We start from the raw sequence: 24,260 nt of genomic DNA, 5'->3' as shown, positions 1-24,260 counted from the left end.
ACATTTTGCACCGGACCAGGTTTCATCTTTGGGATTTTTTTGTCTGTTTTTTGACTATTCCAATTGGGATTTCTTTGCTGTTTTCTAAATATGTAATTAATATTTCATACTGCCTGATTGACTCCTTCTTTACTGTGAGTGTAAGTGGTGTCCAGAAAGGTGTCTCATAATGTTTGAATTTCTTGGGTGCCAATTGCTTTCTGGAACTGTTCTGTACTGTTTTCAGCCCATCTGTATGATTTTGGAAGTTTGAACAGCTTACTGGGCTGTGTGGTGGTTTTAGTTGATTAGTGGGTTTCAACACTTCTACAAATTTATTTTTGTTTTTAAAATGAGATAAGGGTATGCATGAAGGTAATTACACTTCAATCATTATAATTAGTCATCGAACATTCATACAATAACGAGCATTGCAGATTAAACATTTAAAATGAAGTTACAATAAGAGGTTTGGAAAAGGAGGGGGGGAACCCCACTCAAAGGGGGAGTCCACCAACACGGGCAGGGTCTCACGCACACACTCCCACCTTTCACTGCCACGCACACGAAAGAAACAAGAAATAATAATTTTAAGGAAGGGAGGTAGTTGGCCCCCACCGCTGTGCTGAGCCTCTACCTCCCAAAACCAAAAAACAAAAAGAAAACCCAACCCCCCCCCAAACGGTCTGCAGTCTCTCGCTGTGCAATACAGTCTCAGGGCCGCGGAGCTGCGCCCCGAACCACTCCACTGTACGCTGCAGGCTGTACGCTGCAGGCTGTACGCTGCAGGCTGGCTCCTCTGTACGCTGCAGGCTGGCTCCTCTGTACGCTGCAGACTGGCTCCTCTGTACGCTGCAGACTGGCTCCTCTGTACGCTGCAGGCTGGCTCCTCTGTACGCTGCAGGCTGGCTCCTCTGTACGCTGCAGACTGGCTCTGGTACTGTCCGCCCTCAGCGTCCTGGCGGTACCAGCGATGGTGAGCGAGCCGGCGCTGGCTCCGGTCCTGGTCCGCCCGCTGTGCTGCAGCCGCGCGGGAGACTCGGCTCCCTCCGCCCTCGTCAGGGCGAGTGTGGTCTCGCTGTGCTGCAGCCGCGCGGGAGACTCAGCTCCCTCCGCCCTCGTCAGGGCGAGTGTGGTCTCGCTGTGCTGCAGCCGCGCGGGAGACTCAGCTCCCTCCGCCCTCGTCAGGGCGAGTGTGGTCTCGCTGTGCTGCAGCCGCGCGGGAGACTCGGCTCCCTCCGCCCTCGTCAGGGCGAGTGTGGTCTCGCTGTGCTGCAGCCGCGCGGGAGACTCGGCTCCCTCCGCCCTCGTCAGGGCGAGTGTGGTCTCGCTGTGCTGCAGCCGCGCGGGAGACTCGGCTCCCTCCGCCCTCGTCAGGGCGAGTGTGGTCTCGCTGTGCTGCAGCCGCGCGGGAGACTCGGCTCCCTCCGCCCTCGTCAGGGCGAGTGTGGTCTCGCTGTGCTGCAGCCGCGCAGGAGACTCGGCTCCCTCCGCCCTCGTCAGGGCGAGTGTGGTCTCGCTGTGCTGCAGCCGCGCGGGAGACTCGGCTCCCTCCGCCCTCGTCAGGGCGAGTGTTGTCTCGCTGTGCTGCAGCCGCGCGGGAGACTCAGCTCCCTCCGCCCTCGTCAGGGCGAGTGTGGTCTCGCTGTGCTGCAGCCGCGCGGGAGACTCGGCTCCCTCCGCCCTCGTCAGGGCGAGTGTGGTCTCGCTGTGCTGCAGCCGCGCGGGAGACTCAGCTCCCTCCGCCCTCGTCAGGGCGAGTGTGGTCTCGCTGTGCTGCAGCCGCGCGGGAGACTCGGCTCCCTCCGCCCTCGTCAGGGCGAGTGTTGTCTCGCTGTGCTGCAGCCGCGCGGGAGACTCAGCTCCCTCCGCCCTCGTCAGGGCGAGTGTGGTCTCGCTGTGCTGCAGCCGCGCGGGAGACTCGGCTCCCTCCGCCCTCGTCAGGGCGAGTGTGGTCTCGCTGTGTTGCAGCCGCGCGGGAGACTCGGCTCCCTCCGCCCTCGTCAGGGCGAGTGTGGTCTCGCTGTGCTGCAGCCGCGCGGGAGACTCGGCTCCCTCCGCCCTCGTCAGGGCGAGTGTGGTCTCGCTGTGCTGCAGCCGCGCGGGAGACTCGGCTCCCTCCGCCCTCGTCAGGGCGAGTGTGGTCTCGCTGTGCTGCAGCCGGTTCCACTCAAGAGCAGAGTCACACGTGTAGCGTCCACCTTCTCCGGGGCTGCCAGCCAGCTAACCTCCGCCAATGCGGGAGACAGCCTGAACCAAAACAAGCAAGGAAGAAAAAAGAAAACCCAAACACAACGAACTGAAAAACTAACATTGCGTTCACGGAACCCAACATTCAACCCCCGGCGTCTCTCTGGCGTCTGTCCCTTACCTGCTTCTTTTAAACCCCGTTTCATTTGGCAAACAGGAAACAGCTGCATCACGCCCCCAAACCCGGCAGCCGGCACGTCACGCGCGTGGATCAATGTGCACGCCGAGCCCCTCTTAACTGGCAAATCCAGCCCAGCTGCCAGGGTCCTGACAGAAGTGCATTCTGCTGGTAGGACGTCTGTTTCTGCTTTAATGAATGAACCACAATCGGGGGATGCAGAGGTTGTACCGGAGGAGACGGAGGCAGCTGAGACGTCAGTTTGGGGGAACGGTGTCCTCGATACTGTGGAGAGTGGGGTTGAGGCAATGCCCAGCTCGAGTGAGCCCAGTCAGTTTGGGGGAACGGTGTCCTCGATACTGTGGAGAGTGGGGTTGAGGCAATGCCCAGCTCGAGTGAGCCCAGTCAGTTTGGGGGAACGGTGTCCTCGATACTGTGGAGAGTGGGGTTGAGGCAATGCCCAGCTCGAGTGAGCCCGGTCAGTTTGGGGGAACGGTGCCCTCGATACTGTGGAGAGTGGGGTTGAGGCAATGCCCAGCTCGAGTGAGCCCAGTCAGTTTGGGGGAACGGTGTCCTCGATACTGTGGAGAGTGGGGTTGAGGCAATGCCCAGCTCGAGTGAGCCCAGTCAGTTTGGGGGAACGGTGTCCTCGATACTGTGGAGAGTGGGGTTGAGGCAATGCCCAGCTCGAGTGAGCCCAGTCAGTTTGGGGGAACGGTGTCCTCGATACTGTGGAGAGTGGGGTTGAGGCAATGCCCAGCTCGAGTGAGCCCAGTCAGTTTGGGGGAACGGTGTCCTCGATACTGTGGAGAGTGGGGTTGAGGCAATGCCCAGCTCGAGTGAGCCCAGTCAGTTTGGGGGAACGGTGTCCTCGATACTGTGGAGAGTGGGGTTGAGGCAATGCCCAGCTCGAGTGAGCCCAGTCAGTTTGGGGGAACGGTGTCCTCGATACTGTGGAGAGTGGGGTTGAGGCAATGCCCAGCTCGAGTGAGCCCAGTCAGGAGGGGGAGCTGTCTGAAGCGCTGGTGGCTGAGAAACGCAGGATTACTGAACAGGAAGACACTGAATGTGAGTCAGAATCGGATATGTCTATAGCGTCTGATTCTTTATCTCAGGGCGGAGATGTATACTCTCTCGAGGAAATCAACAAATTTTTAGACGAGACATATGGGAAACAAATTAATGTGAAAGATTTTTTCCCGGATCAGGAAATATTTATTAGAACGGTCTCAGCACTGCAGAAAATTGTGGGGTTAGATCTCCTAAGCGATAAAAAGCGCTTTCGCTTCAGAAAACATGTAACGGCGATAAGGAAGGCGACTAAATTCGGAACTATTGGGAAAAAGAGATAAAATGGAAAAGATCACGCACTACAGGGTGTTTTCTCTCCTCTGTCTGTTTTCATTGACTGCTTCTCTGTCTTTTTTACTTAACCTCCATATGCAGGTTTTAAAGATTGGGTCATTAAACATCAACGGTGGGAGGGACAGTCAGAAGAGGGCTTTAGTTTCGAAAATCATTAAACAAAAGAAGTTAAATGTCGTCTTCCTTCAGCAAACGCAGAGTGATGAAGCTAATGAGGTGGACTGGGGCCTGTGGTGGGAGGGTCAGTGTATCCTCAGCCATGGAACGAGCTTCAGTGCTGGTGTGGCAATTCTGTTTCCCCCAAATTTAAACATTCATATTTTATCCACTGTGGAGGTGGTGAAAGGGAGGGTGGTCGCTGTGTTGCAGCCGCGCGGGAGACTCAGCTCCCTCCGCCCTCGTCAGGGTGGAAAATGTTTTCATTTCTGAATGTGTATGCCCCTAATCCAGAATCTGAAAGGTTAGAGGTTCTCAGGGAGGTAAGAGGGGCTCTGTTACAGTGCAGCCATGGGGGGGGCGTAGTAGCAGGAGGGGACTGGAACTGTACTGTAGATTTCACAGTAGATGGGACAGGTGAAGAGCCTCACCTACAGTCATCCACACATCTGTCTAGTCTGCTTACTGAAATGGAGCTGGAGGATGTATGGAGTAACAAGCACCAAGCGGTGAGGCAGTATACATGGGTTAGAATGGATGTATGGAGAAACAAGCACCAAGCGGTGAGGCAGTACACATGGGTTAGAATGGATGTATGGAGAAACAAGCACCAAGCGGTGAGGCAGTACACATGGGTTAGAATGGATGTATGGAGAAACAAGCACCAAGCGGTGAGGCAGTACACATGGGTTAGAATGGATGTATGGAGAAACAAGCACCAAGCGGTGAGGCAGTACACATGGGTTAGAATGGATGTATGGAGAAACAAGCACCAAGCGGTGAGGCAGGACACATGGGTTAGAATGTGGTCACAGTGCTCTCACTTACTGAAGAGCTCTTATCAAGGAGAAGAAGAAGGAAGAATCAGATCAGAGGGATGGGGTCAGTAGACCCTGTGAAGAATCAGATCAGAGGGATGGGGTCAGTAGACCCTGTGAAGAATCAGATCAGAGGGATGGGGTCAGTAGACCCTGTGAAGAATCAGATCAGAGGGATGGGGTCAGTAGACCCTGTGAAGAATCAGATCAGAGGGATGGGGTCAGTAGACCCTGTGAAGAATCAGATCAGAGGGATGGGGTCAGTAGACCCTGTGAAGAATCAGATCGGAGGGATGGGGTCAGTAGACCCTGTGAAGAGTCAGATCAGAGGGATGGGGTCAGTAGACCCTGTGAAGAATCAGATCAGAGGGATGGGGTCAGTAGACCCTGTTAAGAATCAGATCAGAGGGATGGGGTCAGTAGACCCTGTGAAGAATCAGATCAGAGGGATGGGGTCAGTAGACCCTGTGAAGAATCAGATCAGAGGGATGGGGTCAGTAGACCCTGTGAAGAATCAGATCAGAGGGATGGGGTCAGTAGACCCTGTGAAGAATCAGATCAGAGGGATGGGGTCAGTAGACCCTGTGAGAACGCTCAGGGGTCTGCTTGCAGGCCGGCTCAGAGTAGAGCATGCCTACTACAGGCTTGTGGGAAAGATGGAAGGGCTCAGGAATATGTGGGGTTTGGGGGTCTCATGTTAAGGGTAAGCTGTGTCTTGCTTTGTGAGCCTCAGTTTCTGTTGGAGCTGTTTTTGTAGTTGGCTGTGATGCATGTGATGTGTTACAATGTGTTAGTGTCAAAATAATCCCTCTCTGTTTCTCTCTCTCCCTCTCTCCTTCTCTCCCCCCTCTCCTAAATGGTAAATGGTTGGCATTTATATAGCGCCTTTATCCAAAGCACTGTACAATTGATGCTTCTCATTCACCCATTCATACACACACTCACACACCGACGGCGATTGGCTGCCATGCAAGGCACCAACCAGCTTGTCAGGAGCATTTGGGGGTTAGGTGTCTTGCTCAGGGACACTTCGACACAGCCAGGGCGGGGGATCGAACCGGCAACCCTCCAACTGCCAGACGACTGCTCTTACTGCCTGAGCCATGTCTCTCTCTCTCTCTCTCTCCCTCTCTCTCTCCCTCCCTCTCCCTCTCTCTCCCTCCCTCCCTCTCTCTCTCTCTCTCTCTCTCTCTCTCTCTCTCTCTCTCTCTCTCTCTCTCTCTCTCTCTCTCCCCCTTTCCTGCCAACTCAGCCTTCAGAGAGCTGAAGAGGCACTTCTCCTGTCCTGACCGAGCCCGACCCAGAGAAGCACTTCCCCCTCCAGGTGGATGCCTCTGACACTGGGGTGTCCCAGCGGTCCCTGGACAACAAGGTCCACCCCTGTGCCTTCTGCTCTCCCCGCCTCTCACCCACAGAGAGGAATTACAGTATTGGCAACGGGAACTCTTGGCAATAAAATTGGCCTTGGAGTTGGGTGAGGAATAGCAGAGGAGACGATGGACGGAGTGGAGGCCCCCTCCAGCAGATGGCACCACTCCGTTCATCGTCTGGACCGACCACCGTGACCTGGAGTACCTGAGGTCAGCCAAGAGACTCAACCCCCGCCAGGCCCATTTTTTAATTCAGAAGGCATAGGCTATGCATTGTCTGGGGACTCTGCTAGCAGTGTACCTAAAGCAGAAAGATATTAGAACTGAGCGTGCTTCAATATTTGTTTATTTATCGTCAACGCGATATTCAACAAAGTTATTGGCCATCGCATTTCCTGCAGAATGGTGTCCTTGCTGATCATCGTGGAGCCGTGTTTAGTGCTTCTGGGAAACGCAGTTTTCCTGAGGTTTAAAACTCGTCTGTGTTCAAGCCCTGTGTTCACACGTCAGTGTCCACACAAAAAACAGAAAAGAAGTTGTCTTGCAGTATCTTTAGACTTAAAAAATATTGCCAATGAGGTGAGACCGTTTGATTCATTAACAGAAAGGTTCTTGAATTGGCCAATCTTGAGCTAAAGAGAGATCTCAGTCCATGAACTGTATATTTTGAAACCTGAATTTAAGGACTATAAACACAGGCAGAGAGTGAGTCAACATGTCAGTGAGCCTTTTTCAATGATAGGAAAGGATTTACAATGGTCTAGTAACAATGTTTTAACACTAAAATGTTACCTATTGTACCTTTAAGACAGACATTGCTTACAGAGTAACCTCAGTTTGGCTCCTGTTGCAGCGGGCACTGACAGCAGTAATTACGGTCACGGGTAAAGCATCAGTGCTGTTCCTGGCATTAGCACGTTAGCACGTTAGCGGTCAAGGCTGACTCTCCCCCCCCCCCGCTGGGGATCAGGCAGAAGCTAGCCTGGGACTCACCACACACCACCAGGGTCAAACAGGGCCACACTCCACCAGGGTCAAACAGGGCCACACACCACCAGGGTCAAACAGGGCCACACACCACCAGGGTCAAACAGGGCCACACACCACCAGGGTCAAACAGGGCCACACTCCACCAGGGTCAAACAGGGCCACACACCACCAGGGTCAAACAGGGCCACACACCACCAGGGTCAAACAGGGCCACACACCACCAGGGTCAAACAGGGCCACACTCCACCAGGGTCAAACAGGGCCACACACCACCAGGGTCAAACAGGGCCACACACCACCAGGATCAAACAGGGCCACACACCACCAGGGTCAAACAGGGCCACACTCCACCAGGGTCAAACAGGGCCACACTCCACCAGGGTCAAACAGGGCCACACACCACCAGGGTCAAACAGGGCCACACACCACCAGGATCAAACAGGGCCACACACCACCAGGGTCAAACAGGGCCACACACCACCAGGGTCAAACAGGGCCACACACCACCAGGGTCAAACAGGGCCACACACCACCAGGGTCAAACAGGCGCGCTCAGGTGCTGTGGATTACCGGTCTTTATTTTCTCATTTCATGGGGGGAAATTTAATAAAGTTATTGAAGGAAGGACGATAAGTCATAACCGCGAGCAGGTGAGCCAGACGTTCCTCGCGAGTGCTCTTTCGGGAAGACCTCTTGTACAGCTTTCTTTCTTTGGCCAAGGTAAACGTTTCTGACTTGGCCATTGCAGTTTTAATCATATTACATACCCTACAGTTTTGTCCAAACAGTAATTATTCCCATGCAGTATAGAATAATATAGACATTTTTGTTGCTCGAGCGCCATTTCTGTAGTTATGCCTCGAAATATGATTTATGGTGGTTGTGAATGCACACAGGTCCCAGGCTGGTGACAAGTGGATAGACTGCATTAATAAAACAGGAGCTGACGTGTGGCTGTGTTATTAATAATACGTGTTATAATAGTGCTTTTCTGCTGTTCTTGGCTGGGCCGTACTGTAGCCTTTGTTTGAGCTTTCTGCTGCACTGTGTTTGTGAATTGGTTTTGCTTTGCGAGGGCAGTCTGTAGCCTAGTGGCTAAGGCACGTGACTGGGACCCAGAAGGTTGGTGGTTCAGGCACCAGTGTCCTCCAGATTAACTTACAGTTGATTAGACAAAGCAGGGGACAATTCCCCCTGGAGTAATGCAGGGTTAAGGGCCTTGCTCAAGGGCCCAACGGCTGTGCGGATTTTATAGTGTTTGCAGCGGGGATTGAAGGGTACATTTGGGAAATTCGATCTTTGACAAAAATGTACCTCCACTCTCAGTGAAGCGTGAGCCCTGTTAGCGGAGTTAGCACGTTAGCGGGCGAGGTGTGTGGTGGAGACAGCGTCGTATACAGTGTGATCACTGTCTGGAGCGCAGGTAGCCCCCTCCAGCTCCGGCCCCAGGACACTGAGTGGATAAAGCAGGGGCCCCTTCCAGCTCCGGCCCCAGGACACTGAGTGGATAAAGCAGGGGCCCCCTCCAGCTCCGGCCCCAGGACACTGAGTGGATAAAGCAGGGGCCCCTTCCAGCTCCGGCCCCAGGACACTGAGTGGATAAAGCAGGGGCCCCTCCAGCTCCGGCCCCAGGACACTGAGTGGATAAAGCAGGGGCCCCTCCAGCTCCGGCCCCAGGACACTGAATGGATAAAGCAGGGGCCCTCCAGCTCCGGCCCCAGGACACTGAGTGGATAAAGCAGGGGCCCTCCAGCTCCGGCCCCAGGACACTGAGTGGATAAAGCAGGGGCCCCTCCAGATCCGGCCCCAGGACACTGAGTGGATAAAGCAGGGGCCCCTCCAGCTCCGGCCCCAGGACACTGAGTGGATAAAGCAGGGGCCCCTCCAGCTCCGGCTCCAGGACACTGAGTGGATAAAGCAGGGGCCCCTCCGGCCCCAGGACACTGAGTGGATAAAGCAGGGGCCCCTCCGGCCCCAGGACACTGAGTGGATAAAGCAGGGGCCCCTCCAGCTCCGGCCCCAGGACACTGAGTGGATAAAGCAGGGGCCCCTCCGGCTCCAGGACACTGAGTGGATAAAGCAGGGCCCCCTCCAGCTCCGGCCCCAGGACACTGAGTGGATAAAGCAGGGGCCCCTCCAGCTCTGGCTCCAGGACACTGAGTGGATAAAGCAGGGGCCCCTCCAGCTCCGGCCCCAGGACACTGAGTGGATAAAGCAGGGGCCCCTCCAGCTCCGGCCCCAGGACACTGAGTGGATAAAGCCGGGGCCCCTCCAGCTCTGGCCCCAGGACACTGAGTGGATAAAGCAGGGGGCCCTCCGGCCCCAGGACACTGAGTGGATAAAGCAGGGGCCCCCAAGGCCGGTCTGTGAACTGCTTTCTGTTCCAAACATTTCTTATTTGCTGACGGCTCTATAAATTCCCCTGGTTCAAGCCTGTACTTGAGCACAGTGAAATCATCAGGATACACTTGCAGTCTGCTGCTGTAGCCGGTACACATGTCAGAGAAGATATGATTGGGTTAATTAAATCATTAAGAGCAGAAGTCTGCTCTCCTCAGAGCTCCTGGCACAGGCAGGGAAAGTTTAACCCTTTCAGTCCCATATGACACTGTGGACCTTGCGCCTGTCAAAAAGGCTGCTATACTATTGTTTTGGGCCCCTGTTAATACCCAACTACTTTTTATCAAGCGAAGCCCAAAACCCCTTGCGATTTGGGTGGAGACACTTCATACTGGGTTTGGGACTGAAAGGGTTAAGGGTTTTTAGGGCACACAAAGCGAAAACCTCCAGAGGAAACTGGAGGCAAAGCCGTACAGGACGGAGGGGCTATGGGTTAAAGAGTCACAGGAACAGGGCATCTGCACAGAGCAAAGCTAAAATCAGGGCAGCACACAAGCACGGGTTCAGCGTGAGAGCACATATACAGTATCAGTAACATACTACATACTACATACTACATACTACAACCCGTCTGCATGGAGTCAGAGGAAGCAGAGGGCGTAGTAAAGGGCGTGTTTTAAAAGGCTCGTAAGATACAAGTCTGTCATCAGTTTACTGGTTACCTGGAGGGAGGCTCCACACACAAGCGCCTTTAAGTGTAGCCGTCTTGGCAAAAGGGGGATTTCTACCTAATTGCTCCAAGACAGACTTGGCTGTGGGGAGTCAGTGCAGAGAGAATTAAACGGACGACGAGCAGCAGAAGGCGTTTGCTTTCAAAGGAACGCTAAATGTGCGGAAGATTAAAGCACAGGATTTAGGTTTGAGTCGAGTGGCTTGGGGATAAGGAACAAGGGCTTCATTTGCGCAAGGTCTTCGGGATAAAACTCGTTCTTATCGTTCGTAATACACTCCCATGTGACATCAAACACCATGTACAGACAAGAGACATTTCATTATGTGTAACTTTAATTATAGCTCTCTGCACAAGGAGGTGCGTTGAGGCGGTACTCCACAAACTCTGGCCTGGGGATCCCTGTGTACGCTGGTTTTTGTTTCAACCTCAGTTGCGATCCCCACATTTTTGCAAGCTGTTAAGTTTTTCGTGAATAGGAGGGTAGCACCTTAATTGAAGGCTCCTACATAAGAGCTATGTATCTCATCGTTAATACACAGGGTTAAGGTAAATGACTGGGACAGGCAAGGTTGGTGGTTTCAATCCCAGTGTCGCCACAATAAGGTCAGCACAACTGCTGGGGCTGATCCATGTTAGAGATTCTGCATCATACAGTTATTTTTATCAATTGTATCTCTCTACTATGTTTTTTCTGTTGTTCACCACTCGACCATGAAAAGAGGTCTGTCCATTTTAATATCTTGACCTAGGATGCTATCGAGTTTATATAAAGTATTTTATTATTATTATTATCATTATTATTATTATTATTAAAAGCCTGGCATTGGTAGCTACTGTAGTACTGCAGTGTGGCTGTGTGGCAGGGCTGGGTGTGGCTGCAGGGTGAGCAAGCTGCCCGTGATGCGCTGCATGGGCGGGCGGGGTCTGGGGGTTGCGTGAGGGGGATTATCGTGCCGGGGGTGGATGCCTGGTTTCCTCTTCTGGCTGTGGTTGTTGGTGGAGGTCCTGCTCAGTGCAGTGTCCTTTAGGACCTTTGTAAACATCTTCACCCCCTCATTGTTGAGGTGCACCTGGTCGTAGAGGTCACGGTGGTGAGCCAGCTGGACGTTTGGCAGCAGGGCACAGCCTCGGGACACCTCTGTGTTGATGCTGTGGATCACTCGCTGTGGCACGTCTGTTCTGGGCAGCAGGGTGGAGATGGTCACTTTGGCTGCCGGGTACTGGTGTGTGGCCTTAACTGCCACCTGTCTCAGGGCCTTGGCTACGTCAATCCTGCGTGTGCTCAGGTCGTTGGTCCCCGTGTGGATCAGGATGTGTTTGGCCTCTCCCAGTCTTTGCTGTGACAGTAGTTCCAGGGCAGTCTGTGTTGTTGGGCAACGAAGCTTCATAACCTTTCTCCCAGATATCTCACATCTGTGCAGTGTGAGGAGGCCGGCTACCTCGCTGTTAGCCTGCTGTGTGTGGCTGCTACAGTTAGACCTCACTGTTAGCCTGCTGTGTGTGGCTGCTACAGTTAGACCTCGCTGTTAGCCTGCTGTGTGTGGCTGCTACAGTTAGACCTCGCTGTCAGCCTGCTGTGTGTGGCTGCTACAGTTAGACCTCGCTGTTAGGCTGCTGTGTGTGGCTGCTACAGTTAGACCTCACTGTTAGCCTGCTGTGTGTGGCTGCTACAGTTAGACCTCACTGTTAGCCTGCTGTGTGTGGCTGCTACAGTTAGACCTCGCTGTTAGCCTGCTGTGTGTGGCTGCTACAGTTAGCCAGAGTTTCCTCCCTGAACTGAGTGACCTCCTGCTCCAGCACTGTCTCAGGGTCCTGGTGCTGCTGTACACTTTGGGGGAACTGGGGGTACAGTGGGCAGGGGGAGGTACTTCACTGGCAGGGGCACTGTTGGGTTCAGGCTCAGGCTCCAGGGTCTTGTACTCTGGCTCTTTTTGAAGTTTCTCTGCCTGTCTATTGAGGGGCTGGAAGCTCAGCTCAAACTGTTCTAGACTGGCCTCTGATCCCTGTACCATGACTGTGCCAGTGTGGTATATGTTCACTGCTAGCCTGGTATTGCTGCTGTCTGAGTCCTCCAGTACAGAGATCTGTCTGCCTTTGCTGATGCTGTTCTTTTTAATGTAGGGAGAGGTCTGGCAGAGGGCTGTGTGCCAGGCAGTGGGGCTCTGTGTGTGGAACAGTACATTGCACCTGACCCTGTTCTCTTCTGGCCCACAATAATCTGACACCAGTATCTCTGGGAAACTGCTCAGGACTTTGTCCTTGTGTTGTTCTTTTGCCTTAGCCGACTGAATATGCTCAGGGTATTGAATTTCAAAGCCCTCTCCTGGCTGGGCTGAGGGTTCTGATTGGCTGGCTGGGGCCGAGATTGATACATCAGTTCCAATTTTCCCAACTGCCATTTCAACTGTCATTTCAACTGTCATTTCAACTGCCACTTTGCAGTCTTTTGAAAAAACTTTTTATTTTTTATTTTCAAAGATAAATGAGTCAATAAAAGTCGAGCATTATCAATAAAATAAAAAGTAAAAAAGATGTTTTCCTGAGACTTACCTTCAGTGCCTCTGTTTCCACTGTTTAGTCTTCCTGTCTCAAGTCCTTGGTTTCCTCTGTTTGTTTTTTTAACTCTTTTAAAAAGAGTTTAAGTATTTGTAGGTGTTTTCAAATTCAGAATGTATTCATTTTATTCTCAAACATTATTACTTATAAACATTTTTGATCACAAATCAAACATTTTTCCATGAAGAATATTGAAAATTGAAGAAATTGTTTAGGAGCGCATCTTCTCTCTGACTCTCTCTCTCTCCCTCTCTGTCTCTCTCTGTCTCTCTCTTTCTCTCTCAATTTGCGTGTGTGTGTGTGTTTGTGTGTGAATCACTGGACTCAAACTCATCTGTGAATCACTGGACTCAAACTCATCTGTGAATCACTGAACTCAAACTCATCTGTGAATCACTGAACTCAAACTCATCTGTGAATCACTGCACTCAAACTCATCTGTGAATCACTGGACTCAAACTCATCTGTGAATCACTGGACTCAAACTCATCTGTGAATCACTGGACTCAAACTCATCTGTGAATCACTGGACTCAAACCTGAAAGCCAGGCCCCAGGCCCCAGTGAGCAGCTGGGGGTTGTCATGGTTTTACCTTTAGGTAATTAATAAACTTAGTAAATAAAGACTCTTGCAGACCGATTACTGTTTTACTCACTGCTTTACTCCGCCATCTTGAGTCACACACCTAATCACATTTTGTCTCGTGAGACTTGGATCACATTACTGACATCTGGTGGACAAAATATGTTACATGCCCTTTTTTCTGAAGAAAACATTCTGTCTGAATAAGAACACAGAAGTGAGTAACACTGGCTGGAATAACAACAATATTCAGTGCAAATTCCAAACATCGGAATCTGTTCACAGTAAACGGGTAAGTCATTTTTATTCATTTATTTTTAACATCCATTACAAATCAAATATTGGTTTGGGTTTGACAACACGCCCTGAACGCGGAGTGTAACCGGATTGTTGCTGGTCATTTGACCGAGTGTCCAAGCCTGGAGGATCCACAAGTTCAGACTGACGGCCCTGTGTGTTGTTGGTGCTGGACTCGGACTGTTGGACGTCTGCTGTGCTTACGTCCTCTCTGCTGTCTTGAGAGAGTCTTTCTCCGAGGGGGAGCGGTTTGGCCGATACGCCTGCCCTTCGCTGGTTGTGATGCGGTAGCTCCTGTGTCTGCAGGACGGGTTACTGTCGCAGGTCTCCAGGAGCCGTCCTCCTGCCCAAAGCGGATGGGGGTACCTGCAGGCAGGGGTGGCAGAGGTCTGGCAGACCTGTTGTAGTACGTTTGTTGTGCTGACAGGCCTCTCTTCTCTCACGTACGCTCTGCTGACAGGCAACTTGTGGCTGCAGCTGCTTAGCTGTGGATGGAAGGATGGATGGCAGCCTGCGACTCATGAGAAGCTGTGCTGGTGACTTTAGGTTGTCTATCGGGGTGTTGCCGTATTCTAGGAGACTGATGTGAGCGCCCTTGCTTTCAGCTTTGGCTTTGTCTGACATTGGCTGAGCTGTTTGGACAGTCTTCTCTGCGAGGCCATTGCTCTGTGGGTAATGGGGGCTAGTGGTGATGTGTGTGAATCCCCATGACTGTGCAAAGGATTGAAACTGGCGTGCACTGTAGCACGGTCCGTTATCGCTGATGATGGTTTCGGGGATGCCATGCCTCTCCATGGTTGACTTGAGTTTGGTGATAACGGCTGTGGCAGCACAACTGTATAGCCTCTCCAGTTCAAACAAACGGCTGTAGTAATCCACTACAACCATGTCATCTCTGGAGCTCCATGTAAATAGATCTGTGCCTGTCACTTGCCCTGGTCTCTCCGGTATGGCATGTGATAGCAGGGCTTCTTTGGGGTCTGCACTGCTGCGCTCCTGGCATACGCTGCAGGCTTCTACTGCTGCCTCAATCTGTTTCCCCATCCCCGGCCAGAATAGAACGTCTCTAGCTCTGTTTTTGCTCTTTTCTGCACCCATATGGCTAGAATGTATGCGCTCAGTCATGTTCTCTCTGAGCTTTTGAGGAATTATCATTTTCTCACCTTTAAAAAGAATGCCATCAATTTGGGCAATCCGGTCCCTGTGGTTCCAGTGCTCTTGGATGCTGGGGGGGCATTGTGATCTGGACTCAGGCCAGCCTTCTTGGGCTGCCTTTTTCAGGGCGGTGAGCTGGGGATCCTGGCTTGTTGCCTCTCTGATCTCCGTCAGCCTCTGGTCGCTCACAGGAACACTGCTGATGACCGTGTGCACCTGGGCTTCCATTCCTTCATCTGGAGCTCTGTCATGGTGCTCTACGGACTTCCCAGATAGTGTGTCGGCGACTGGAATGTCTTTTCCGGGTCGGTGGATAATGCTGATGTCGTACCTTTGCAACTGCAATATCATTCGCTGCAGCCGTGGTGGGGCTGATGCTAGTGGGTTTTTAGAATTGATTCTAGTGGCTTATGGTCTGATTCTACGGTCACCTTGCGGCCGTAGGTGTACTCATGGAAACACCTGCAACCAAACAGTACAGCATAGAGCTCTTTCTCTATCTGTGCAGAGTTTTCCTCCGTGCTGTCAGTGCTTTTGAGGCACAGGCAACTGGTTTGGCTTCTTGGAGCATAACTGCCCCTAGGCCGCTTTCTGAAGCGTCCACTTGGAGTGTTCGCTCTTTCAGGGGGTCGAGCTAAACGAGTACTGGGCCTGGTTGTTGTGTTATCAAATCTTTCATTTTCTGCAACGCTCTGTCATGGATAGCGTCCCAAACAAAGTCACTGTGCGCTTTTAGCAGCTGTCGCAGTGGTGCAGTGACCTCAGATAGGTGTGGAGCAAACCGTGCCAGGTAAGTGAACATCCCAAGGGTAGTTTCTAACTCTGCCTTGTTCTGCAGTGGCTGCATTTCCTGAACTGCTTTTACTTTCTGGGGCTCAGGTTTGAGACCTTGGTGTGACAGAGTGTGTCCAAAGTGACTTACCTCTGACATGCAGACGCGACGTTTCTCAGGATTTAGCCGCACCCCTCTCTCCCTCGTCCGTCTCAGCATGGCTCGGAGGTTGCGGTCGTGGTCGTGTTTGGTCTTTCCCAACACTAGTATGTCATCCACTATGGCTGCTCCACCCTCGAGGCCTCCGCACGTCTCATCCACACGCCGCTGGAACTCGTCTCGGGCCCAAATGATACCGAATGGCAGTCTAAGGAAACGGTACCTGCCAAACCCTGTGTTAAATGTTGTCAACATAGATGACTCATGACTCGGTTTCATGGCCCAATAACCTGACCTTGCGTCTAAAACGCTGAAATATTTTGCTCCGGCAAGCTTTGTGGTGACGTTTTCTAATGTGGGTAGGGGGTAGTGAGGTCTCTGTATTGCTTTGTTAAGGGGTCTTGGCAAGCTTTGTGGTGACGTTTTCTAATGTGGGTAGGGGGTAGTGAGGTCTCTGTATTGCTTTGTTAAGGGGTCTTGGGTCTAAACAGACTCTGAGCTTTCCTGATTTTGGTTTCTTTTTACATTACATTAATGGCATTTGGCAGACGCTCTTATCCAGAGCGACGTACAGTTGATTAGACTAAGCCCTGGAGCAATGCAGGGTTAAGGGCCTTGCTCAAGGACCCAACGGCTGTGCGGATGTTATTGTGGCTATACCGGGATTAGAACCACTGACCTTGCGTGTCCCAGTCATTTACCTTAACCACTACGCTACAGGCCGCCCTTCTCTACGACAACCAGTGCGTTTACCCAGTCTGTGGGTTCAGTGACCTTGCATATGATGCCATTTTTCTCCATGCTGTTGAGCTCTTTTTTATTTATTTATTTATTTTTCTTTTTTTTAATTGAATTATTGCAGACATGTCAACGTTAAAACATACAATAAAGAACATGGCATGGTGTCTGATAAAAGAACCCCCCCACCCCACCCATAACGGTCATGGTCACACATGCAAAAGAAAAAAATAAATAAATAAAAAAAAATTTTTAAATTTAAAAATAAAAGAAATTACATATACATATATATATATACACATACATACATACACACATATATACATATATACATACACACACATACACATATAACTAAAATAAATAATTATAACTAAAATAAAAATAAAATAGAAATATAATAATAACAAAGAAACAGTGGTAAGACAGTAAGATACCCCTCTCACAAGCTCCAGTTAGGAGATATCCTCAGCATCAGGAGTGATAGTGAGGTTATTGATAAGGGTTAGTAGGGGATTCCAGGTTTTGTGGAAGGATATCAAAGAGCCTTTAAGCGAGAATCTCAACTCTTCCAGCTGTATACTTTGCTGTTGAGCTCTTTTAGTCGGCTTCGCAGTGCGATAGGGACGCCACGTGGTGGGCAGACTACAAATGGCATGGTATTGCTTTGTTAAGGGGTCTTGGGTCTAAACAGACTCTGAGCTTTCTTACGACAAACAGTGCGTTTACCCAGTCTGTGGGTTCAGTGACCTTGCATATGATGCCATTTTCCCCCATGCTGTTGAGCTCTTCTTTTAGTCGGCTTCGCAGTGCGATAGGGACGCCACGTGGGTGGCAGACTACAGGCGCTGTGTCGGGGTCCACACGGAAATGGCATTCGCCTGGGAATTCTCCTATGCCCTGGAATACATCCACATACTCATCCAGTGTGCTCTGTGAGACAGTGTTTGTCTTTCCCTTTTCCTCATTCACAGCCATTACAATGTTGACCAAATTAAGATCTACATGCTTTCATTGGCAGGACTGGTGGGGCGCTTGTGTCAACAATGTGGAAATCTAGCAGCAGTGAGCGGTCTTTGTGTCTGCATCTTAACTTGCATTTCCCCTCCACACTCAGTGGGTGCCCTCCATAGTCTGTAAGTTTGTGAGTGACTGGTCTTAGTCTAACATCCTGGAACATCATCTGGAAAATGTTGGCTGGAATGGTGCTGGCCTGTGCACCAGTGTCTACTTTAAACCGGACTTCTTGTGGGGGTGAGCCAAGCTCTATATCTGCATAGGCCTGCTCATTATTTTTGCCTTCATTTTCGATTGTGCTGCTGTCTATGTAGAGTTCTGACTGTTCCTCATAAGTGTCCTCACCATTTGTGTCAGTGCTGTGTTTGACAGCGTGCACTGCTTTGTGATGGGGAGTTGACTGGGCTGGGGGCTTTGATTTGCATGCCCTTGTGAAATGGTTACATTTTTTGCACTTCATGCACTGCTTTCCTTTGGCTGGGCATACGTCTTTAGCACTATGTTGCCCTGCACAGTAGCCGCATGTCCTCTGGGTGGTGCTATTGTCCTTTGGCCTAGTGCCAGTAAGTTTCTGTGGTATATCCGGTCTGCGTGGCTTCCTGTTTACAGCATGTACAGTATTATGGTGACTGTGGTCTTTTGTACTGCCCATAGCCTTTAGCTGCTGCTTTGCTAACTCACGGGACCTTGCGATGTCTATGGCCTTGTGGAGTGTGAGCTCTGCACCCTGGCTGAGTAGCTTTTCTTTGACAAAAGGGGAGTTTGTTGCATGATGCCATCTCTGACCATTTCGTCGCTATTTGGGCATCCACAGTCTTTGACTAACAGTTTTAGTTACGAACTGTTCAAACCATTCATGCTCTCCTTGCGATTGTTCGTGAAGCCTATGTCTCACATGTATGGGGTCAGCCTTGGGCGTGGCAAACGCAGTGTACTTATCATAGTATGTCTGCAGCTTCTTGGCTTCCTCATCTGTGAGTGTTCAAGTGTTATAATGTCACGTCCCTTCTCCCCGATCCACAAAAGAAGGGAGCTGCACTCATCCGCTTCTTCCTTTTCACACAAGGGGCCTGAAAACATCGGCTGTGCATGCTGCTGGAATGTCCTCCACGCCTCCGGCAGGTTGGTAGAATCCCAGTCCATCTTCGGAGCAGGAACACCGTAGGTCTCCATTTTTTGACGATGGGTTAACGGCTGGACCTCTACTCTGACACCATGTAATGGTTTTAGGTCATTAACAAACTTAGTAAATAAAGACTCTTGCAGACCGATTACTGTTTTACTCTCTGCTTTACTCCGCCATCTTGAGTCACACACCTCATCACATTTTGTCACGTGAGACTTGGATCACATTTAGAGAATGACTGACATCTGGTGGACAAAATATGCTTTTTATTCTCTGATTATTATGTACATTTTTGATTGCAAATCAAACATTTTTCCGTGAAGAAGATTGAAAATTTAAGAAATTTTTTAGGAGCTCATCTTCTCTCTGACTCTCTCACACTCTCTATCTCTCTCTCTCCCCCTCTCCCCCTTTATCTCTCTCTCTCTCTCTCCCCCCCTCTGTCTCCCTCTCTCTCTGTCTCTCTCCCTCTGTCTCTCTCTCCCTCTCTCTCCCCCTCTCTCCCTCCCCTCTTTCTCTCTCTCTCTCTCTCTCTCTCTCTCTCTCCCCCCTCTCTCTCTCTCTCTCTCTGTCTCTCTCCCTCTCCCTCTCTCTCCCTTCCTCTCTCCCCCCTCTCTCTCTCTCTCTCTCTCTCTGTCTCTCTCCCTCTCCCTCTCTCTCCCTTCCTCTCTCCTTCTCTCTCGCTCCTTCTCTCTCTCCCCCTCTCCCCCGCTCCTTCTCTCTCTCCCCCTCTCCCCCATTCTCTCTCTCTCTGTCTCTCTCTCCCTCTCTCCCTCTCTCTCTCTGTCTCTCTCTGTCTCTCTCTCTGTCTCTCTCCCTCTCCCTCTCTCTCTCCCTTCCTCTCTCCCCTCTCCCCCATTCTCTCTCTCTCTGTCTCTCCCTCTCTCTCCCTCTCTCTCTGCATGCTGGGAGTTGGGTGTGTGAGAGGGTGTTTTCTCCTTTTTTCTGGTGCAGTAATTTGTTCTGTATAGTAGACGACAGTGTGAGGAGGTTTATTCTGTTGTGTGGGTTTGGTATGGCGTCTCACCCTATGGGTGAGGAGACAAAGCCTCTCTCAAGCTGGCAATCATCCTGACTAAATCTAGTCAAACTCAAAGCTAAGGTAAGTAAGAGGTCACTTCTGTCAGATACATGATCAGTGTCAGAGGGCCTCCCCAACCGTAGCACCCAGTGTTATGGCAGCACTTCAAGGCTCCACTCACAGTGCCAGTGATATCATTTCTGTATGTTTGTATCAGAAATGAGGGTCAGATAGTACTATACAAACTCAACTAACAATCATAAGTAATATCACAGCACACGGTGCTTGTCTCCAAATAGCAAAGTGTAATGAAACGCTGACGTAGCAGTTCTGTTCAACTAAAAGAGCAATGGAAACACAAACATATGTGGATCTCAGTTGAACGGGAGGCTGATAGACTCACACAGCACTCAAAGTAATACCTGCATTGTGCAAGTTTCATTCTGTTGAGTCTCTCCTCACGGATGATTCTCTCTGCAAGGAGTTCAGAAAAATCACTGAACTCAAACTCATCTGTGAATCACTGCACTCAAACTCATCTGTGAATCACTGCACTCAAACTCATCTGTGAATCACTGGACTCAAACTCATCTGTGAATCACTGCACTCAAACTCATCTGTGAATCACTGGACTCAAACTCATCTGTGAATCACTGGACTCAAACTCATCTGTGAATCACTGGACTCAAACTCATCTGTGAATCACTGGACTCAAACGCATCTGTGAATCACTGGACTCAAACTCATCTGTGAATCACTGGACTCAAACTCATCTGTGAATCACTGGACTCAAACGCATCTGTGAATCACTGGACTCAAACTCATCTGTGAATCACTGGACTCAAACTCATCTGTGAATCACTGCACTCAAACTCATCTGTGAATCACTGGACTCAAACTCATCTGTGAATCACTGGACTCAAACTCATCTGTGATTCACTGGACTCAAACTCATCTGTGAATCACTGGACTCAAACTCATCTGTGAATCACTGGACTCAAACTCATCTGTGAATCACTGGACTCAAACTCATCTGTGAATCACTGGACTCAAACTCATCTGTGAATCACTGGACTCAAACTCATATGTGAATCAATGGACTCATCTGAGCTGTGAATCACTGGACTCAAACTCATCTGTGAATCACTGGACTCAAACTCATCTGTGAATCACTGGACTCAAACTCATCTGTGAATCACTGCACTCAAACTCATCTGTGATTCACTGGACTCAAACTCATCTGTGAATCACTGGACTCAAACTCATCTGTGAATCACTGGACTCAAACTCATCTGTGATTCACTGGACTCAAACTCATCTGTGAATCACTGGACTCGCCCCAAACCTGAAAGCCAGGCCCCAGGCCCCAGGCCCCGGTGAGCAGCTGGGGGCGACTGGGAAAGGGAGGAACTCTGTGGAGGAATGGGGACGGAGCTGTGGGTGTAATCTGACTCCACATTGGACACTCCTGGCACACCACTGACACAACGCTGCTGCAACGGCAGCCTGCTGTCGCGTTGGGCTCTTTCAGCGACTCACACGACCACGGTTAACAGACACACAGCGCTTTACTCAACACCACGTTCAGATATACATCCATTCATCAGCGACTCACACGACCACGGTTAACAGACACACAGTGCTTTACTCAACACCACGTTCAGATATACATCCATTCATCAGCGACTCACACGACCACGGTTAACAGACACACAGTGCTTTACTCAACACCACGTTCAGATATACATCCATTCATCAGCTCCCTCTTTACTCTCAGTCCTGGGCGTCATCTAACTTACAGCACACCTCTTTCCCAGAAACAATGTTACTTTACATTACCCCATTATACCCATCTAGTTTATAAATTATGAAGGCATATTACCCCAAACATTTTCACTTCTCCTCCTCCCAGAACCCTCTTAAACAGAACATCATTGACCCCAACAGGCAATAGAACTTTCCCCTGCACAGCAACTGATCATACTCCTTTACTCTAACCGGTTACATTATATCAGTTTCTTTTCACAAATCAAGTCTCTTTGGTTTGATGACCTCTCTGCCCGATCTGGTTCTGCCCAATGGCGGTGTGACCTGGGGAATCCCTGGGGACCCTGCTGACCTGCCCCTTGTGCTGTTGTAAGCTCCCACGTCCGTGGTGGGTTTGGGTTGTGCCTCGTGACTGCTGTCTGTAGCTGGCCCCATTGGCAGCAGGCGAGCGTCCCTTGTGGCCCGCTGACCAGATATGACCTGGGCACAGGATGTTCACGTGTCACCGTGCCAGGCGTGTTGGTGTCGGTGATCCACACTCTGCCCCCTGGTGCCAGGTTGGAAAGGTTCCTCACTCCGTGTCTTTGGTGGTAGTCGTGCGCATCCATCCGCCTCCTCTCTCTTTCCCTGCACTGGACCCTCCGCAGGTCCGGGATGTCCGGCTCCAGCACCGCCGGGAAGGTGGGCAGAGCGGTACGCGGGCGCCGTCCCATGAGCCACCGGGCCGGGCTGTAGCCGTCACTCAAAGGTGCAGCTCTGTGCGCTAGCAGTGCTGTAGCCGTCACTCAAAGGTGTAGCTCTGTGCGCTAGCAGTGCTGTAGCCGTCACTCAAAGGTGCAGCTCTGTGCGCTAGCAGTGCTGTAGCTGTCACTCAAAGGTGCAGCTCTGTGCGCTAGCAGTGCTGTAGCCGTCACTCAAAGGTGTAGCTCTGTGCGCTAGCAGTGCTGTAGCCGTCACTCAAAGGTGCAGCTCTGTGCGCTAGCAGTGTTGTAGCCGTCGCTCAAAGGTGCAGCTCTGTGCGCTAGCAGGGCTGTAGCCGTCACTCAAAGGTGCAGCTCTGTGCGCTAGCAGTGCTGTAGCCGTCACTCAAAGGTGCAGCTCTGTGCGCTAGCAGTGCTGTAGCCGTCGCTCAAAGGTGCAGCTCTGTGCGCTAGCAGTGCTGTAGCCGTCACTCAAAGGTGCAGCTCTGTGCGCTAGCAGTGCTGTAGCCGTCACTCAAAGGTGTAGCTCTGTGCGCTAGCAGTGCTGTAGCCGTCACTCAAAGGTGCAGCTCTGTGCGCTAGCAGTGCTGTAGCCGTCACTCAAAGGTGCAGCTCTGTGCGCTAGCAGTGCTGTAGCCGTCGCTCAAAGGTGCAGCTCTGTGCACTAGCAGTGCGCGGCAGGGTTCTGACGCCTGTGTGGGGAAAAATGCACAGATAACATTTCACAGGTGAGCGTCGTCTGATGAAACAGATCCCAGTAAAAACAACTGCAGCTATTCTGCAGTTTAACCTTCTCATTTATCTGATCACACAGATAGAGAGTGGAAGGCCAACCAGCTTTCTGATAGTTCTTCAGTTTGCACACACACACAGTCTGACTTAAACACAGTTTTCAGTATACCGACCCAGAAGGGAGGGGAACATAAACAAAAAGACACGCAGCTGGCTGCTAACTTTTATCAGTATTTTGTCTTCACTGTTACCCCTTGTTGGCCTCCTGTAAGACCGGAGTGTGCTAGCTACCCCCTTCTGGGTGAAGCAGAGACACCCAGGTGAAAGGCTGTCTTCCTGCTGGGAGAGAGACAAAGAAAGACTCCCTTTAACACTTAATACAGAAAGTGGTTTAATAGGAATAGGGATTATAATAAAAGGTTATCTTTAATCACGTGATTATCTTCATGTGAACACACTTTGTAAATGAAGAATCAGTTCAGAAAATGGTCCTCACGCCTTGTTCAGGTTTGTCAGCGTTTGAGCGGCTCGCTCGGCCTCACCATTGCTCTGTGGAGACCTGGGGCTGCTGGACACGGCACTAAGACTTTCATGTCTGCTCCTGAGAACTGAGGCCCGTTGCACTAAGACTTTCATGTCTGCTCCTGAGAACTGAGGCCCGTTGTCTGGGACAAGCGTCTCTGGAACGCCATGTCTCGCAAACATTGACTTCAGATGCACCACAATGTCAGCTCAGCTGGGCCACCTCTATGAACCTAGAAAAAGAATCCAGGACCAGCAGGTCATTGGTTGTGTTTGGTGTGAACGGCCTCTCTAGAAAAAGAATCCAGAATAATGTGCACGCCCCACACACACAATAAGCAGAAGCATACCTATTTCACATATTTCATCATATTAATCTACGTGTAACAGGTTCTATTTTTTACATTATTGGCATTTGGCAGACGCTCTTATCCAGAGCGACGTACAGTTGACTAGACTAAGCAGGAGACAATCCTCCCCTGGAGCAATGCAGGGTTAAGGGCCTTGCTCAAGGGCCCAACGGCTGTGCGGATCTTATTGTGGCTACACTGGGATTCAAACCACCGACCTTGTGTTTCCCAGTCATTTACCTTAACCACTACGCTACAGGCCGCCCCTATTTGGGCCTAGATATCTGATGCATTAATTCTTATCAAAACTCAAAGGGTTAAACACTCTAGTAAAGGGTTAAAGACTCTAGGTTGACTCTAGGAGTATTCAAGGCACACGGACAAGGTATAAAAAACAAATATTAAATGCCGGTCTTTTATTAGCAATCATCAAATCCCTTATCAATAATATCAAACATATGTACACATTGGCCAATAAGATTTCCTGTGACTAATAGGTTGCAACCTTGAAAATAAAATAAAAAAAGTCAATATGTCCCATCTACCCGGGTAGTGTGATTTTGGTTCAGAGCGCTCAGTTTGCTTCTCTGTCTCCTGTGCGTTGCTGCAGCCTGGGCACGTGGTGATGCTGTTCCTGGCGCGTGCA

The 24,260-nt window shown here is 50.7% G+C and overlaps 1 long non-coding RNA gene and 1 pseudogene across 1 annotated transcript in view; one reads left to right on the top strand and one right to left on the bottom strand.

Moving 5' to 3' along the window:
- The window catches only part of LOC133118958 (NACHT, LRR and PYD domains-containing protein 3-like), a 734,314-nt pseudogene that overhangs the window by 424,568 nt on the left and 285,486 nt on the right, over window positions 1-24,260 (bottom strand).
- LOC133118983 (uncharacterized) overlaps window positions 13,406-24,260 on the top strand; it is a 150,219-nt gene continuing 139,364 nt past the window's right edge. The window contains exon 1 of the long non-coding RNA XR_009706460.1: window positions 13,406-13,549. This is a non-coding gene — a long non-coding RNA (uncharacterized LOC133118983). The remainder of the gene's footprint in view (window positions 13,550-24,260) is intronic.

Source organism: Conger conger, chromosome 19 (genome assembly GCF_963514075.1).
Source record: "Conger conger chromosome 19, fConCon1.1, whole genome shotgun sequence".
NCBI lineage: Eukaryota > Metazoa > Chordata > Actinopteri > Anguilliformes > Congridae > Conger > Conger conger.
Note: the sequence above shows the minus strand (reverse complement) of the source record. Positions and strands in the feature narration are given on the sequence as shown.